Here is a 20,495-nt window from a genome sequence, read left to right as displayed (position 1 = left end):
GAACAGAGATGTGGAGAAGGAGAGAGAGAGCGCACAGCTGCTGTTCTACTCTCATCATCCTGCTGCTGATGTGAAGAAAAACGTCATCGTCTCTCAATTCTCTCCTTCTTTTTCTCATTACTTACACAACTCTCCCTCATTGGCACAAGATCACAAGTATCAACATGCACACACAAACATACATGTATGCATACATCAGAGTGTGGGAGCAGCGAATGGGTGGTGGGGGTATCTCAGCTGTTGGGTTTGTCAAAAGCCTGGGAAAGTGGTGTGTGTGTGTCTCTCCTCCCCCCCAATCTACTTGTGGTTTTCATTCAGCCCTGCCTCATGTCTGTGTGAAACCCGAAGCCCTGTTTCTGATCATTTTTGGGAGATGACTGTGTACTGGGACAGCAGAGTAGCACAGGAGGGCTAAAACAACTATTTGGACACAAACAGAGCTTTTATTTGCCAGTTATTCATAAGAAGTTGTGAGTGTGATTTTTGCATTTTTTTTACAAACTAAACTCTTTGAAAAGAGGAAGTCAATGGACAAAATATTCCTCAGGATTTTGGCTATTTAATCACTGTTGAGGAGGTGCCACAGCATTCAGTTGAATTGAACTTTCAATATTTGGAGAGTTGGAGAGCAGACTGTTGCGAAAGGACAATGTGGGAGGAAGGCATGACAAAGGAAGGTACTTTCCCCCAGGAAACTGCCCTGAACAGTCTCGGTTGGTTTGAGAATATCATGGACAAAAAAAGTGTGTGGCCTGTGTGGGGTCCAATTGATAATGCCAAAGAGAGCTGAGAGCCATGCACAAAAGGTGCACAGGGCCTGGAAGGTCATATTTATCTGAGGGAAGTGCTCATTGCTCAGCGGTCAGTGCCCATAGCTACAACACACAAGTGAAGGCTTGTTTCCATGTCCTAGAATGTGGAATCTCTCAACCCAAGCCCAGGTTGGAGGTCAACCACAAGTGTGCTCATTGCCCCAAGTAGTTTCTTCGACAAGGTGTTCTATTTTACCATAGATGCATCAAATATACAGAAGAACTAGAGGAACTAGGAAAAGGGTTTTGCCCCTGGCCTCTTTAAAGCTGTCACATTTTGCAAAAAACAAATAAACGATAAAATGTAAGATGTTTAGGAAATTGTCAAATAAATCAGCAGATAAATCCACTGCTGTGTGGAAATGGTCGACCTCTAGGGAATTGATGTCCCTCTCCCTCTAAAGCAGTGGTTGCGGTGAAGAAGAGTAACATCCAAAAATACCTGAAAAAAGATATAAGAGAGAAGGTGCTATCATTGAAGATATTTTAACAAACTAAACAGATTTAACAATATGTTTGACAGAAGAAGTTGAGAAAGACGCAAGTCCTGGACTAGTCTTCTTTTATGTTTGGAGTTCTGTTCAAGTTTGTCTGTGTCCTTGCCTGCTGTTTTCTGCCTGTTCTGTTGGACTCAAGCCTGTAAGCATTTGTAGTAAAGTAAATAATTGCGTTGTTGCTACTGCCTCCTCGTTTTTGTCTGCGTTTCGGTCCATTCCCTGCTGCCTGCTCTCCAGACCGTGACAGGACTTGGGCAATTTGGATCTCTTTCCAAGGGTTGATTCCAATTCTCTATATCACCAGCTTAAGCCCTAAGAGTGGTGTGAAAAATGGACCAGGTTTCTGCACCCGGTCCAGGTGGCATTAAACAAAATAGTCTTGTAGCGAGATCAAGTGAGTAGTTGGCGGACTTCCTTAATGCAATCCTACTCGGTGGTAAATTAAACAAATAACTCATTTTCAGGTTCATGCATATTATAATTTTCTACTAGAACATGTTGAAAAACATCTGCAGCCAAGATTAGATGTTGCTCCAGTAAATAATGCTATTTATATCTCTGTTATGTTAGCCTGGTTATGCGTAAACATTATGCGTAAACTCAATGAACCATAAACGTGCTTTGTTTTATGTTTGTCTCTACAGGTACATTTGTGAGAAATTGATCAACAGAGCCCAGTCAAGAAAAGAGGAAAGCATTTGATGTGAGGAGATACATTATCTTTATACATCCATGATGTATACAGAGTTAACGGGGCAACAGAGCCCAGAAAATGGAATGGGTCATCCCTCAATCTGAAGAACAGTGGTTCGATCCCTGGCTCCTCTAATCCATGTCGATGTGTCCTTGACCAAGACACTTAACCCCAAATTGCTCCCGAAGGCTGTGCCATCAGTGTGTTTATGGGTCAATGACATGTATCGTTACAGCACTTTAAGTGGTCGGAAGACAGGTCCATTTACCATTTACCAAGAAACCCTTTACTGATGGAGCACATGATCTGGACAGTTTACATAACAGTAATGGCTTTGCTACTTTTGCATTATTTGTATCCAACCTATATTTAAATAACAATAAAGAACTTGAATTTTAAGAATTTAATAAATTATTTTACAATTAATAATCTTGTGGTATTAGATTTGGTCATTTGTTTTTCACATCTGTGCTTTCAAGGCAGTTTGTCAAGTAAATCTACACACTAAACAGAGCAGCAATGCTCTCTCTCACACACACACACACACACACACACACGATGTACAGTAGGTCATGAAGCAGACGGGCGTTCATGCTAGCTTATCTTCTGTTATTTAACTGGCTTCATATGAGACTTAATGTCCGCACAATCTTTCTTTGTATAACCTAACTTTGCTACATTACTCCAGCCTGTGGAGCCAGCATGTTAGCTAACAGTCTGCTAAATAAAATGTAGCTAAAATAAAAGGAAAAACTTACAGCTTTGAAGTTGGGTCACAGAAAGCTGGTACAGAGCCATCCTGAGCTTCAATTTGAGATATTACTGATGACAGTGGCGGGCCGTGCATTTTATACCTGGGCCTTCTGTGCTGTCCTACTGTGCTGTCCTACTGTGGCGTCATTATGACGGTTTCGTCATTATGGGGTGTAACAATACACGTATTCGTATTAAACCGTTCGGTACGAGGCTTACGAACCGAACAATACGTTTGAATAATGCTAGTGCATTTGGAAAATAAAGAAGCTTAAATTGTGGGAAATATAATGTTTTCGGTGGACTGCGCTCACGTAACAGACAATGGGCTGTGTTACCTTTTGAACCCGGAACAATAAAAAACAGCTGAGGCCCCGTGTGTATTCAGGGAGGCTAAGCTAAACTAGCTTAGTGGGGAAACAACAGCAGTTAGCTGTTCCCTACTGATTCAAACAGAGAATCAAATGTCCGAAATAACCCCGCAATGACGAGATGCTTCATCATTAACGGACAAGTCAGAATCAATGTAATTAACACAATGACAAGAACAAACTCACAAGAACCAGTTACATATATTGATATACAACATAAAATGTCAAGCATGACAAATCAATCCAGCAACACTGCAGCGCTAGAGCATGAGCCATTCATATTATTCATAAAAACGACACGATAGACAAATGAACACAGTAGCGTTTACTGCAGATGTAAAAACACAAAAGCACTTCACTTACCAAAGCTGCCTTCACCTAGAGACTGTGAAGGATTTCAGTGTTAAAAGCATTATTAGTAGGATTTAATAATGTCAAAATATGTTAAAAAGTCACAATATGTTTACTTATGGAATGTATTATATGTTTACAATATTCTTACTTATAGAGGATATTATATGTTACAGTACTTTACTCATTGAATGTATTAAACCACAGAAGTATAGTCACTAAAGGTATTAAAACACTGTATGATTAGTTTTGAGGGTCAGAAAGGGAACATTTTGAGTGAGGCTTTACAGAGATGCAGCAGAGAGCAGAGGGATGGACAACTGACCAGCAGGTCACAGGAGGAGGAGTCCGGACGACTTCAAACAAACACTGAGATGATAACTGCCTGAAGCCAGGAGGGGCTATTGAATTTCGGCCAATCACAGAGGCTGATACTGGACATTTAAACTTTAGGACAGGGACTTTTAAATATAGGCTTATTTCCAGAGGGTTTTGACACAGTTCGTGTCGTTATCACTCTGGGTGACCAGCTGGGCTGTGCTATTTAGTGGGCCTTGTGAGAACTCTGCCCCGTGGGACATATTGATATCGATAGAGTAATTCAGTTTGCAACTGTTATAGCTTCTCTTGTTTCTTAAATACTTTTTGATTGTTAACCGGATCCAGTTCATTTTTGGTGCGACTTCGCTGTCGAAGGTTTGCAGCAGCGAAAGTCTAGCGGTCTGGGTCTCAATCATCTAACCCCAACAAGACAAAATCCATCCTCCTTTCTTTGTTAACAAAGTCAGTAACTCCCAAATCCATTTCTCCTCCTTCAGCCATTGAGTGTTAAAAAACAAAGCTTGGTAAAAAAAAAAAAAGAATCTACACCAAGCAAAATGCTAAAACTGTCATAATTTCTCTTACATATGTTTCAACCTGAACTCTTACTAAACACTAACATCTGCTAGCTAGCTTTCTGTTTGACAAAAGTCACGCTGGCCCACTGACCAATCACGGCGCACGTTAATGCGGATGTACTTAGCAGGCTACCTGGGTAGCACTGGCACGTCAAAGAATACACCCAACATGTCAAACTATAGATCTGATTGGTTGAAGACTGATGTCAAAAAAGAGGATTGAGATCCCAGGAAAGCTGCCTTAAATGAAGGAATACAGTTCGATATGAAAGTAGGATAAAGGGACACAAAGCATATAATAAGTAATCATTTTAAAGCAAGTATGTATAACATAAGGATAATGAAGTGATTTAACAAATGTATAACTGAGTAAGAAGTGAAGTCTGTGTGTGTGTGGAAAGAGCTGATGTAAGCAGGATGGAGACCTTAAAGGATGAGATCATAACAGATGGTGGGGTGATGTCCGAACATGCCCAGAAAAGAAGGAAGTGAGAGTATCCACACACATAAAGTTAGGGCGTTGTTCGCAGCACACACACATATAATCAATGATGTCATGTAAATCACATGCCGAGGGAGGGAGTGTTGGGGAGGAGGGAGGGGAGAGAGCTCCAAGTTATAAAAAGGAAGACTTGCAGATAGCAAGACGGGATTCAACGCGGGAGCCACCCAAGTGCTCCACGGAGAAGACACTGGACCTCGCTCAACAAACCGCATCGGAGGACTTCGTCTCTGTTCACGGAAAGAAGACAGCCGTTCCAGGTCAAAGATTGAAAGACGGAGATTTTCCTCTCCCCCGTTTGACTTTAACAACCGGACAACAGATGGACGCCGCCGCCCTAAAGACTTTGTACTGAGTCTGAGAGAGCGCTGAACGGACTTCGTTGGCCTCGCAGGAGGAGCTGAAGGTTCGGCCGGACCTCCAGCTCCTGAAAAGCCCACAAAGGACTTTTTATTACATCGTGAATCCAGCTCCACCGAGCCGCCTCGGCATCGACAATTAATGAGTATAACGTGAAAAGAAATTGTAACCTGATTGAATTAAGTATCGTATATTATTATGAAGAGTTGTAGCTGTGCCCATGCTAAATATATCCTGCAATAAATATCTAATCTGCATTTAAAGTAAAGTTCTCAAGAGCATTCATTTGCTGAGGTAGTAGAAGTTCCTCATGGCAGTAAAAGAGTAAAGCTATTGTATGTTAACAACAAGAGTTCTTAATGGTTATCCTAGTGACCGGTCCACTTAACAGTCCCTTACGGTTTTAGTTATAATCCTAGCCGTTAAAACCTAACCTGGCAATTTACCAAGAGCCCAGATCCAAAAGAGGAAAGCTGCCATAACTGACGCGACTAGGTAGAAGCGCCCGGCCAGGGTGGCCCCTCGGCCGAGTGCACGTTACCAGTGGAAGCAGGGTAGACGTCAGGAGTAACGGTAGTTAGCAGAAGCCAGGCGAGTTTCCTCGACAGAACACCAGCTCGACAATCTTTTAATAGAGAGCTGAGTCAGTAGGTAGCCCCGTATCGGGCCAGAGAACCCCCGGATCTAACACTGACAATCAACAATATCGTCCCCATTTACTTAAACTGCAAAGTCTACCTAGAGGGCCTCGGGCCTCTCTCCTTACATAGAGACATAGGGGCTGAATCTGATTGGATAAAAGCTCTACTTAAAACAAGCTGTGCTGGAAGCAGCGCAACAGAGGAAGACAGGAGCTGTGCAATGAGAAAATAAGCTAATGGGAAAAATAATTAGAATACATGTGGTGAATTTGTGAAAAATTATTAAATTATAAAATAACTATAACTTTGTGATTCTGTTTAGGCCAGCAGTGAAGGTTTAGCTGGCCCTGATGGCCCACCACTGACTGATGATACACTGAGCTTTTTTCTCCTCTTTATATCATTCATATCCAATCAATACATGTTAATAACTTGGCTTCTTCCCCGGAGTTTGTGCCCTTTTTATGACTTTTAGAGTACTATCTAGACCTGCTCTATATGAAAATTGTCTCGAGATCACTTCTGCATTGATTTGATGCTATATAAATAATAGAATTGTATTAATTTTACTTTGATCATAGCAACTTTATTTTAATCTCAATAAACTAGCAGTTGTCTGGTTATTCAATAATTCACTATATAGTGTCCTCAGAACCAACAGTTCTGCTTGCAATTTTGGGGAATCCTGAGTAGGAACCTAATTTTCCAGATCTTTAGCTCCTTTTCGAATACAAGAACTTTCCCCAGGAAATGGCAACCATTTGAGGAAGTCATTACGTTATGATTGCAGGAACCAGGGTTTAGATTAAATTCTGGTGACATTTTACCCCCCAAAAATGCTCTGTTCTGGAGGAAGAACTTTCAGGAGATCCATCCATCCATCCATTTTCCTCCGCTTATCCGGGGTTGGGTCGCGGTGGCAGCCGGCCAAGCAGGCTGACCCAGACTTCCCTCTCTCCGGCAACATGTTCCAGCTCATTCTGGGGGATCCCGAGGCGTTCCCAGGCCAGCTGGGAGATGTAATCCCTCCAGCATGTTCTGGGTCTTCCCCGGGGTCTCCTCCCAGTTGGACGTGCCTGGAAAACCTCCAGTGGGAGGCGTCCAGGAGGCATCCTAATTAGATGCCCGAACCACCTCAGCTGACTCCTTTCGACGCGAAGGAGTAGCGGCTCGACTCCTAGTTCCCTCCTGATGACCGAGCTCCTTACCCTATCTCTAAGGCTGAGCCCGGCCACCCTACGGAGGAAACTCATTTCGGCCACTTGTAGCCGCGACCTTGTCCTTTCGGTCACGACCCAGAGTTCGTGACCATAGGTGAGAGGGTAGTGGTGCACCTTTTAAACACTTGCAAAATATGACTGCATGTGTTTGGATGTGAATGCTTCAAGTTTTGCTCGAAAACGGGCATAAAAGCCCAATTAATCAGTCTCTTAATCCAAATAAACATAGTGGCATTAACATGCACTGTCACTGTTGACTTTGCTTGTTGATGTGATATTGCAGAGTCTCCATATTAGTCTGTACCGTTCATATTCAAGGATTTGACTCTCTAGTATTGGCAGTGAAGAAAAACTATTGTTGAAATATATTGTCTGGAGAAGGATATCAATTTGCATGGTACATTTAAGAAATAGAGACTAGAGTGTGTGGACAGGGTCATTTCTACAGATGGGGGTGATGAAAAATTTGCATAGACATTGTTATCTTCGATGTCTCCTCATGTACTGTAACCCATAACTTAATCTTTTCCTTTTTTAAAATTGAGTCATCAAACCCTGGTAATCCTGTTTCTTGATATCTCTCACAGTCGACAGCTGGAATGGGAGTGATTATCATAAAGGCCTGTGATCTTCAAAAATGTAATTTACCTCCCAGGTTAGGAGCTTTCTCATCCCAGCTGGAGAGTCACAATGGACAGTGGGGTCTCACCATCCTGATACAAGGCTTTTGTAATCTTGAGCTGTGGTGTACATAAAATCCCACTGTAATTGCCTTCCTTCCAAAGGCAGGTCGGTTAGAGCTAAGATTTGACTTGCATCTCCAACGGGCCCTGTAAAGTAGCCCCTCAATCTTCAGGGACATGTGACAATAGCAAAAGCAATTGATGCAAGATGGCGGATGCTGGCAAAACTCTTGGCTGCCACTCCGTACTTGATTAAGTTTTGTTAAATTTTGCTGTTTAAATGGATCCCAACGCTAAAAACCTGAACGATAAAGTTGAGCTGCTTGTTTGCGGCTAGATATTGCCGTCTACCATCCAATCTACTCAAACATCTTCACTGGATTAGCCACACCAGATCAACATACCGTCTCCATCTGCCAAAGCTACCTCCGTGCTAGCCCCAGGACTCCCGGGTCTGGTCCACAGCGCTACATCGTCGTCCTGCTACTGGAGCTGTCGGTCTTCCCTGCCTGCCACATCGCTTGCCAACACGAGTGGCCTGCACGAGTACACCTGTTTACCCTGCCGGAATCTTTCCGTCCCGGCACGGTTAGCAGGCTCGGGTTGGTCTTCTCCGCTAGCCACAGCCGCAACAGACCTCCATTTTCTGGGCAGGATCGTCCGGCTAACAGGCTGGTAGCCCCTCCAGGCCACCACTCCTTCCTCACCGGACTGTTGGCGTCTTGCCGCTGTTATGCTGTGGATCATCCCGTTGATACTCCTGGGTCGCACATCGCTTCTCCTCTCACGGACAGCCGGCTCTTGGTCACCAGCTAATGCTAGCTTATCGCCAGCGCTCTCCAACCGGACCATCCTGCCGCTGTACTCCACGTTAGATCTTCACAACTTCAACAACCACCTGCGTCCGGACTGCATGGACATTCTCAAAGAACATGGAATACTTCGCCGAGGCCATCCTTCACACAGAGGTTCTGGCCGCATGTTCACTTACAACTTCACGTCCCCAAACTCCATCCCATCCCTCTGGTCCTGTCGCACCCGAACTTCCTTGTTATGTCACCACAACAAACAACACGTGAATCTGTCCAATCTCCGTCCCCTTCCTCAGTCCTCACAGCCCATCACAAAGCAACGTCACCTGAAACTGGCTTTGCTCAACACTCGCTCACTCAACAACAAAAGCCTCATTCTGAATGAATTCATAACGGACAGTAACCTTGATTTCCTCTGCCTCACTGAAACATGGCATGAACCCCTGGACTACTTCTCACTTAACCAGACCACTCCCACCGGATTCACATACATTGACAAACCTCGTCCTGAGGGGCGGGGAGGTGGTGTTGCTGCTGTTTACAGGAAGGACATTAAAACAACCACCATTCCCATTCCTGTCGTTCATTCTTTTGAACACCTTGCCTTCAAACTCTCTGGTCCCACTCCTTTGGTTACTGCTGTAATCTACCGTCCCCCCAAGCCAAATCCCTCCTTTCTCTCTGACTTTTCAGATTTTGTGACTCAGCTATGTGACATCTCACATTCCGTTCTCCTCCTAGGTGATTTTAACATCCACATTGATAACACTGACTGTAAATCTACGACAGAATTCCTGGAACTACTACAATGCTTCAACTTCACACAACATATCAACTTCCCCACCCACAGCAGAGGTCACATCCTGGATCTGGTCTGCTCCACTGGTCTCACAATACCGCAACTCTCCAGCCTCAACATCTCTGACCACCTCGCTATCACCATAGACATTGACATCCCTATCCCCATCCCAAAAGCTAAGCGCACCATATCCTTCATAAACCTCAAATCTATCTCCCCCACAACTCTTTCAGCCTCTCTTGCCAGTACCATGTCTGCCTCCCCTGCCCCGCTGTCTGATAATCCCTCCGATCTTGTAAACTACTACAATAACACACTCTCCTCCTGTCTTGATCAACTGGCTCCCATGAAAACCAAAACTGTCTCATTCACACACTCGGCTCCCTGGTACACTCCCGAACTCCACCAGATGAAATCCCGAAAGCGCCAGCTTGAAAGACTCTGCAAGAAAACCGGTTTAACAGTCCATCTCCAAGCCCTCCCCGACTACCTTCAACAATACAAAAACTGGCTGCTGTCACCCCCATCCTCAAAAAACCTGGACTTGACCCTGACACCATGAGCAATTTCCGTCCCATTTCCAATCTTCCCTTTCTGTCAAAAATACTGAAACGCATTGTCGCCACACAACTCAAAGCCCACCACATCTCCAACGATCTGTTCGAGCCATTTCAATCCGGTTTCCGCTCACAGCACAGCACTGAAACAGCCCTCCTCAAAGTCACCAACGACCTCCTCCTCTCCTCAGATGCTGGTCACCTCAACATTCTCATCCTCCTCGACCTCACTGCAGCTTTTGACACCATCAACCATAACATCCTTCTCTCCTGCCTCGAATCCTCCCTCAACATCACCGGAACTGCTCTCTCCTGGATTAAATCATATCTCACAAAGTATCTCACATCAGTATCAACAACTGCACCTCCTCCACTGCTCCTCTGTCTCAAGGCGTCCCCCAGGGTTCGGTGCTTGGTCCTCTTCTGTTCATCCTCTACTTGCTCCCTCTTGGTAACATCATCCGTCAACATGGTCTTCACTTTCACTGCTACGCCGATGATGTCCAGCTCTACATCTCCACAAAGGCCATTACCACTGCATGACCGATGACGATCATGTCAGATTTGACATGATCGTCATCGGTCCCAAATCCCTCACTAAAACCAGTCACAACTTCTACCTCACCATCGACAACTCCACTCTGTCTCCTTCCCCACACATCCGCAAACTTGGAGTCATGTTCGACAGCAACCTCTCCTTTGCACACCACGTCAAACAAATCACCAGAACTGCCTTTTTCCACTTGAAAAACATAGCCCGTCTCCGCCCATCACTCTCCTCATCTGCTGCTGAAACTCTGATCCACGCCTTCATCACCTCCAGAGTTGACTACTGCAACAGCATTCTTCACGGCACATCATCCAAAATCCTAAATAAACTCCAGTACATCCAGAACTCTGCTGCTCGCCTGCTCACCCATACCTGCTCCCGTGACCACATCACCCCTGTTCTCCAGAACCTCCACTGGCTCCCCGTCCCACAACGGATCGAATACAAAATCCTTCTCCTCACTCACAAAGCCCTCCATAATCAGGCCCCCTCCTACCTCACCGACCTGCTTCACCACCACACTCCATCCCGTCGGCTCCGCTCCTCTGATGCCAACCTCCTCTCTCTTCCACTCAGGACCAAGCACCGGACATGGGGTGACCGAGCCTTCTCCATATCTGCCCCCTCCCTCTTTAGAAAGTTTAAAATTCTCAAAATACAAGATGAACCCAGATATATGAAAGAAAAGTTTAGCACATGAATCTAATATGAGCTGAAAAGATGTAGAGGGAAAACAAGCTGACAAGCTGGACTGAAGACTGATATTTAAACCACTTAAAGAGTAATTAAAGCTGCAAGCAGCATTGATCAGGCCCTCCCAACTTCACGCACGTCGAGGGTACTGGCAGGACTCTGGCCATGCATTTCTGTGACCATCATACACTGCGTGCACGAGTGAGGTATTTCCTGCGTAGACCAGCAGTGTAGCAAGATCATGTTGCCAGGTCTTAAGCCTCAAATGTTTTGAGTGTAACTCCGATACAATCATAAATGTAAGCCTTTAAAGATCATTAAGAAAATGAATGTGTGTGAATGCGCTTCAGTGTTTGTAACATAACAGACTCTCAGTTTACTGGGATGGGGTTCGACTCCCTGCAGTGTCCTGCTGATTATATTTGGACTTACATGAAAGTTAACAAAAACAGTAGTGTCATTTGCTTTTACTTGAAACCTTTAATTTAACACAGTTTTCATTTTAAGCTCTTCTGTAACTTTAGGTTGTAGTGTGAATCATTCATTGTAACATTTAACCTGATTCTCATGTAGAAGTTCTGGACGTGTCATTTATACTAATGCCCACTGACATGGTGTTTGAGAACCACTGTTATCAAAATGTTTCTCTCCAAGCATCTTAGTTTAACATATTTAGATCAAAGAAGTATTTTTCTCATGGTGTGCCCAAAAACCCTTTTAATAAGTTCACTGTAATTATAGAATCCTGCTTACGTCCATGGTTGCCAGTAGGTGGCGTTATGACTATGAGTTAATATTATAATATTAGCATGTAGAAGTCCTTAAGTCATGACAGTTAAACCACGAGAATTTCACACAAAAATCGAAACATGCAAACATTCCACCAGTTCCTCTATCCACAATGTGCCACTAGATAACACGCGCATCCATGCATTATGTTGCTCTACATCAACTGCAGACCACATCATGTAAACATCATGTAAATCAGATGCCGTTTGTCACATAATGCTGTCTTTCTGTTGCCAGTAGGTGGCGCTATGACTATGAGTGAAAATTTGCTTGTAGAAATCCTCAGGCCATGACTGTTATCAAGTATGGCAAGTTTGGGACAGATTTGAGCAAGTCCAGTGGAGTTACATCAGCTTTTGTTTATCGGCGAATGACGTAAAATGGCCGCCATGCCACGGCTCCATCAAATGTAAAGCTTTGAGTAACTTTTAATTGCAAAGGTCTTTAGATTGTAATGAGCAAATTCGAAGTGGATCTGACAAAGTCCATAGGAGGAGTTTGTTAAAGTATAGCGACTAGTTATCAAGGAAAAATTCACACAAAAATCTAAATGGCCGACTTCCTTTTGATTTTAGAGTATGGTCCAATGAGACTTTTCTTTATGTCTCCATATGATACATGAGCATACTAAATTTCATACATATAGGTCAAACGTACAGCGAGGGCTGCTTTGTCGAAATTGTGTAGGGGGCGCTATGGAGCTGACTTGCCACTCTGAAGCATTAAAACCATATTATGTAACTACATTTTGGGCTTTAAATCAATCTACCAAGTTTGCTTATGTTTCGACCATTTTTAGCCTCTCAAAAGCACCTTCGTTTTTAACGGGGAAGACTGCGTTGCCACGGCAACGGCAAAAATGTCAAAAGCTTCATGAACTGGCATTATAAACTTCTTACATTTGTGTGGAACTAATTTGATGTTGATCTGATTTACCTACTAAGAGAAACAAGCCAAAGTATAGAGACTTTAACTTCCTGTTACCAGTAGGTGGCGCTAAGACTATTATACATAATTGGCCTGTAAACGTCTTCAGGATTGGAGTCTCATCAAACATGTAGAATCTGGAAAAGATCTGATGATGTGGAGTCGAGTTACATCAGTTTATTTGTTCACGCGAAGGATTGAAATTCGCCGAGCCCTCAAGGCACCGGCCTTCAACAAATTCTTACAATCTTCACAATTAAGCATTATCAAGGTCTTAAGGCTGATCTGACAAAATTGATGATGGATCTGAATAATCTGTGAGGAGCAGGGTGTCAAAGTACTCAACCTAACACTTTTACCGTTACTGTGATTCTAAATTGTCAAATAGATGTCTTCAGGGTCAGGATCTTATGACATATGAGAAATTTGGAGCAGATTAGACAATGTACGGCCGAGTTAAAACAACTTCCTTTTTCGTGGCGAATGGTGTTTTTTTGCCGCCACGCCACGGATACATATTTCGATTACTTTTTGATCTTTGAGTAAGTTTTCACTGCCAAGGTCTCAAGAGTATACTGATCAAATCTCTAGGAGGAGTTCGTTAAAGTACGGAGCCTTGAAACGGTCCAAAAACGTCATAAAATTCAAAATGGCGGAGTTCCTGTTTGGTTTAGTGAAAAATTCCAAGAAGATTCTTTGTACGTCCCATCTCGTTACACATACCTACCAAATTTCATACAGCTTGGTGAAACCCAATGTTGGGGCTACTCAAAAGGGGGCACTACCGAGCCAATATGTCATACTGGACACCCCAATCAGACAGCAATTTTCGCCACGAAATTTCAAAATCTTTCCAGTATCCCAAGCACCTCCTTTTCGCGATGAAAGATGCACGATAATAATAATAAACATTTGAAGAACAATAGGTCCTACTCTACCGACTACGTCGGTGCTCGGGCCGTAACAAAATCATTCACATCTGGAATTGTAGCGTTTCCCCTGATGGATAATTCTAATGGGAAGTATTGAGCCGTCTAAGTTACCCTTTGGGCATCTTGGATCTTGTTGGATGACAGTAGTTCTTTTAAACCATACTCTTCAGTCTGTCGCTCTGGTGACAGTTTGTTTGGCTTTCTCTGGTATGTTCGGACCTGGTTGTCTTCTTCATGGAGGTTTGACTTAAACGGTTTTCTTCGTCTCTCTCTCTCTCATCTTATCACCCCCCCTTTGTAGCTGCATTGTCCTTATAGCATCTTTGACAGTCTCAAAAAAGTCTTTGATTTCAAAGACCTGCTTCTCCCAGAAAAAGACGGTCAATATCCCTCACGATGTAATGCAGCATTTTTATGCTGTGGGCATTATGGTAGGAGTGCGTCCGGTCAGTCTGTCAATTATGAAAATTAATAAATACATGACAAAATGAATAAATATTATACAAAGACTAATATATTGTTATTTATGTCCGATGTTATTTTCTCTATAGAAATGCAATGAAAATTAGGTAGACTCAGTGAGTGATGTGAGAAGATTTTTAAATTTCCAGTTTTGAAATTATTTTCTCAGTGATAGAGAAATGCAATGATGACCGTCAGGGCCAGCAAAGCCTTCTCTGCTGGCCTAGACAGAATCACAAAGTTTTATCCATTTTATAATTTAATAATTTGGCACTACATGTATTCCAAATATTTTTCCCATGAGCTTATTATCTCATTGCATAGCTACTGTCTTCCTCTGTTGCCCTGCTTCCAGCACAGCTTGTTTTAAGTACAGCTTTTATCCAATCAGATTTCGCCTCTATGCTGTCTCTAGGTAAAATAAATCTGCCCGAAGCCTGCAGAATCACAAGTGAATGCCTTTTCAGTTTAAGTAAATGGGGACGATATTGTTGATTGTCATAGTCTTCAACCAATCAGATTTTTGGTTTGACATGTTGGGCGTATTCTTTGATGTGCCAGAGCCTTCTAACTGGCCTAGCTGAGTACGTCAGCATTAATGTGCGGCTTGATTGGTCAGTGGGCTAGCGTGACATGTTCTGAAGTTAGCTAGCAGAACTTTGTAGTAGTACGAGTTTTTTTTACCTAGCTTTGTTTTTTTAACACTTAATGGCTGAAGTAGAAGGAGAAATGGATTTGGTGGCGGATTTACTGGCAACGCCTTTGTCGAGAATATCTGGACATCAGCCCTGACCCAGCCAGGAAAAGGATTTGTGCGAACGGTATTCCTGGCTAACACTGTCGGAGAAGCGTTGTAAATGTTATGGCTGGGAATGCGTTTCATTTGCAACTGAGTGCCTTGGTGTTTGAAGCTACGCTGGATTTTCTAACTGAGTTGCCTAACGTAAGGCAGCAACAAGACACCATAGCACGACAGGACATTTAAAAGCTACGGGGCGTTTTGAAAACTTTTTAAACCTGAGTCGATCTACAACTCAACAAACAAATTCGCAAGAGGACCTCTGGCTGGAACTGAACTGAACGGATGTTCTGTACAACCGTGTTATTGAACTCTTTGAAAACAAAGAAAGGAGGATGGACTTTGTCACAATCAGTATGTATTTGGCTTCTGGAGGAATACTGTACTACTTGACTCACCTAGAATAGACTAAGTATATTGTTCTTGCTTTTACAAGTTGTTATTAGCGGTACCTAGGCTGTTTCAGTGCTAATACTTTTGCAGTTCCTTTTTGTGTAAGGTAGGTGTGATTTAGTTTCACCTGATCAATTGCCCTGTTAAGTGGTAGGGGCGTGGCTTGCACATCTCAAGGCTATAAATCAGGGGTCCCCAACTGGCAGATCGCAGTCAGGATCTGCACCCAGACGCAGTTGCTTCTGGACCCAGGACACAAAACCGATAGCTAATTCAGAGTTCTTTATATCAGGCAGTGAATTTACACTTTAACCGGTGCACCTTATTCAGCCGTTACGGCACTTGTTCAGCGGTGCAGGAAACACACCGACCAATGAGTTGTAAATCACATCACGTGATGCAGCTCAGCCAATCAAATATAGGTATTCTGACAAGTTTCCTGACTCCAGTGAGATTTACACACACCGTGACACACGGGGGAGAGACGAGGAAATAGAAAGAAGAGCAGGAAAATTGCGCTAATCTGTCACAGGTCATGATGAGGACTCAAGCGCAGACAGTCAGGTGTAGTGAAAAAAGGGTTTTAATGAATAAACAAAAACAAACAGGGAATCCAAGGACAAGAGACGAGGGGGGAAATCCGGCAGTACAAGGCAGGGCAGGCAGACTGGGAAACCGGGAACAGGACGAGCAAAACGGGTGGGTAGGTAGGAACACAAACAATGATCTGGCAGTGAAGGAGGCAGAGTGAGCAGGTGAGAGTAATGAGCTGATGAGGTGAATGTGATTGGTGATCAGGGGCAGGTGAAGGGAGTTAGGTTGATGCTGAGGGAGTGACTGACTGGTAGAGTGAGGAGGGTGAAGTTACACAAAGACACAGAACACACAAGGCAAAGCCTGATCGTGACAGTACCCCCCCAAGGGATGGATTCAAGACGTCCAAAAAAAAATAAAAACATGAACATCTTCCAAGGGAGGGCGGTGGGGGCCCGGAGGAGGGTTATAACTCCTCCGAGGCCGAGAGTCAGAGTCCACAACTGGGTGGGTGGAGGGGGTCCGGAGGAGGGACGGCTGGACTGCCAGACTGGGGAGACTCGGGGCCCGGAGGACAGAACTCTAGAGACTGGGGGTCAGGGGGACGGAACTCTAGAGACTGGGGGTCAGGAGGCATTCTATGTTGAGTAAAGATGTCTGGCATTTCGCAGTACGACCCACTATCCAATCCAGCCACTTCCAAGTCTGATACAATCCAACTGTCCACAATTTTCTCTTGGCCCATGGTGTGCAAAAGAATCTTTGTTTTTCTCCCAGAGAGATTCAGTTTATCCATCAGACCCATTGTGCAGAAGGATGCTGAACTTCCTTGGTCCAAGAAGGCATAGGTTTCTACTGTCCTTTGACCTTTCGTAGATTTGACCTTTACTGGTAGGATAGCTAGCTTACAGTTCTGTTCACCGGCCCCAGTGAGAGTGGTTTGGACTGCAAACAAAGAACTGTCCACTGTACACTCGAAGTTGCTCTTGCCTTTATCCGAACATGCTCCTCTTTCCTCAGGATGGATGTGAAGCATACTAGGGTGTCTTAAACCACATGTTTCGCAAGACAGACGTTTCCTGCAGTCCTTGCTGATGTGCCCAATACACAAGCAGCCAAAACAAACTCCATTCGTTTTCAGGAAATCGATCTTCTCACTGTGTGCCCTCTTCTCCAATAGGGCACACAACTCCAGCATGTGTCCAACTTTGCAATACAGGCAAGTCCTTTCAGATGAGTGTCCATCTACAACCCTGTTTTCCAGTATTGTCTTTCCTTCAACTGTAGTGGCAAAACTACTTCCTTTAGCCCTCGAGAGTGGTGAAGGTTTTGCTCTGTTGTCTTCTTTGTGCACCAGTAACTTTGGAACATCTTGTATGTTTCCAAATACAGGATCTGTTAAAATCTTTACTTGATGCTCAATAAAACCCACAATAACAAACATAGCTCTTCAGCTATGCCTTTCCTGTATGTCACATGCAACTGCATTCGTCCCTTAGCTTGTAGGGCAATCTCCTTATCACAGTGAGCATATTAGCAGGTGTGTTTAATTCACACAGACTGTGAATCTCCTCCATGACGTTGCAACATCCACGCAAAAACAGACCGTATGCCTGTAAAGCCTTTCCGTCCTCTGACATAATTGTTTGCCATGAAGAGACCTTGTCTAAATAGGCAGATGCTATCATAAACTCATTTCCAAAGTGTTCCTGCAGTAAAGCTTTGGCCTTTCCATATCCGGTGCCATCAGTCATGTGTTGACAGCTTCTGACTAGCTCCTTTGGTTGCCCTCTGGTGTACTGTTCCAGGAAGTGCAGGCAATCTTCAGCATCGTCAGTCCTTCCCTCAATTATTTGCTCGAATGTTCGCATGAAAGCATGGTGCTGCAGAGGATCTCCATCAAATGTTTGGATATCTCTCTTAGGCAGCAATGACAGACGTTGTTTGTGCACCAGCATTGCAGTTATTTCATTTTGTTTTTCCTTATACACGATAACTGATTCGGATTATTACTGTTGTTCATGAAAGAGGGTGTATTGACATCTCTATGATACGATACTGGATGAGCTGTGGTGATTGGAAATGTGCTCTGTCTTATGAGCTCTGGTGCCTCCTGGTGGAGATGTATGGCGTTAACTGCTTCCCTTTGTCTTGGTCTTGTAGCTCCAAAATGTGACTCAGCATTTCCAATTGCTGGTTCTCCTTTTCCAGTCCTTTCAGTAGTATGTGGTATGAAAGTCTCTTCGTCAATATTAAGCACTTCGACGGTTTTCACCTGTCTTTCGAAATATGATTCCATGCTGTTTGATCTCCAGGAAGCAGCACTCCACACACCAGATCCAGAGGCTCTTAAACGTTGACTTTCGCCACAGATGCAGCAATGTCTGCTTCAAACTGTAGATGTTCTTTGCGTTTTCTTATTTGTTCTTCCTGTTCCTCGAGAGCATGCTTTTCATTAAGTAACCTTTGACGGGCAAGCAAAACGGCAATTTCAGCCTCTGCTCTCAGACGTGCAGATGATGTTGTGGAAACGTTTGAATGTAAAGTGTGTCTCCTGCTGCTGTGGTTTGAAATACTGTCACATGGCAATATTTCATCCTGAACATCATGTTGACCAGATAGAGATTCCTTGTGAGCTCCATTTTCTTTCCCTGGCAGAGTTTCCTGCGGTCATTCCATGTCATGAGGTAGCTCTGATAGAGGCTTGCTTGGATGTTCGCTGGGATTTGTAAACCACACTTTAACATCCTCAATAAATCCTTGGTTGTATTTGTTGATGCTTGTGAACCATGCATTTTCTTTTTCTTTTTCATCGGATGGAATTAAAGGCATCAGAGATGTGTGCAATGCTGTGACATTTTCGAATGATTGCATCAAAACATCACGTTGTGATTTAACTTGTGAAGCATTTTCATCATCTCTCATGAGCTCCAATCAAGCCACACACAGTAGGAAACGCAGGTTACATACCGCCGTTCGGCTCGCAATCTTGTCGGGCAGCCGGTCGCTGTTGGAAGCAACGTGAAGGCTCAACGCGGCGATCGCAATCCTCCGCGTCTGTTTCATCAACGCCGAAAGTAGAGTGGCTCCGTAGGCTTTGTTGTACTTGTATATTTTTTTTGTTGACAAATGTAGGTGACTAACAGCAACTTCAACTTAGTCACCGAGAGGCTAAGTGGGGGAGACTAAACTTGCGGACGCGCTGGCTAAATGATTTCCGGATCCAGTGGTTGAGTTTTGAGTGTTTATTTGTAAACAAACAAACGTTGATTCTGGCATACAGTCATAAGTCAAACAATGACAATAGTGGTGTGAATTGTGTGAATAGTGTGAAATACCGTGAAATAGCGGTTGTTAGTCACAGTCCTAACTGAGTTGTACTGTATTTCTTTATTTGAAAAATAATTACTTTAACAAGATTCAAATTATTATCACAAATGCTCAATGATTGACTTTGTGTTTGTGTAACCATAGCATATTACTGACAAAGAGACAGCAATTTACACTAGTAGTGTGAGAGAGATGAGTCCTCCATAATAAACCTGGCAGAAGCTGCTGTTGCTTTAAATTTCCTCCATGTGTTGAAGGCATGTTGCAGAGTTGCAAACCAACAATCCTCTTGTTATTGCCACTCTATTGTAGTAGTTTAATCGCAAAAATAGAAAATACACAATCCCACTCCTGATAGCTGACATTCACTGTGCCTGCTTACACATGTTTGTCAGACAGTCAGGCCTCCACTGATCTTACTAAGAAAGCAACTGGAGTCTCGAGTCCCACCGCTTGGCTATCAGAATGCAAAGGGGACTTAAGGACAAAGGCAAGGAACACAAAGAGCAGAAGGACATGTATTTAATGTGTGTGTCGGTGTCGGGGGTATGAAAATGAAACAGTCTCTCACAATCTTAGTATTCCCAGTATCCTCTCAATAACAAAATCTACCCCAGTGCTAAATCACTTCTTGCACTACAACAAAACAATCAAAATGTCCGTACTCGAGAGACATGATGATTAGGAGTAAAACAATTAGAAGAGATAGAGGGACGTTGCTTTCTTTTTCTTTGCACAGCTTACAAGACACAGGGGAGATAGTTGGGATATGCAACTGTGTTTCTCAAAACTCACCAAAAGACATCTCCACATGTACTTAGTTTTCTGTAGTAACCTGTTTTGTTTCAAGAAAAAATAATTTAGTTTCCCGAAAAAAAAGAGAGAAAAAAATCAAAGAAAAAGTATAGGAAATTCTATATCTGTATTGACTAAAACACTGTTATAAGAGTTGGAATTCTTCTAAAAAAACATCTAAATTCTGATTCTAAATTTTTTTTCAACAAGACCAGCATTTTTAGATATATTCACTCCTGAAAGGGTTATATAATAGCTACAGTGAGAGCTATTATATGCACCACTGGTTCTGTGTAGGTCTACGTATTCTTAGATCGAGAGATGGAGCTATCTGCTTTTA

Source organism: Anarrhichthys ocellatus, unplaced genomic scaffold, assembly GCF_004355925.1.
Source record: "Anarrhichthys ocellatus isolate YVR2014 unplaced genomic scaffold, GSC_Weel_1.0 scaffold108, whole genome shotgun sequence".
Classification (NCBI taxonomy): Eukaryota; Metazoa; Chordata; class Actinopteri; order Perciformes; family Anarhichadidae; genus Anarrhichthys; species Anarrhichthys ocellatus.
Note: the sequence above shows the minus strand (reverse complement) of the source record.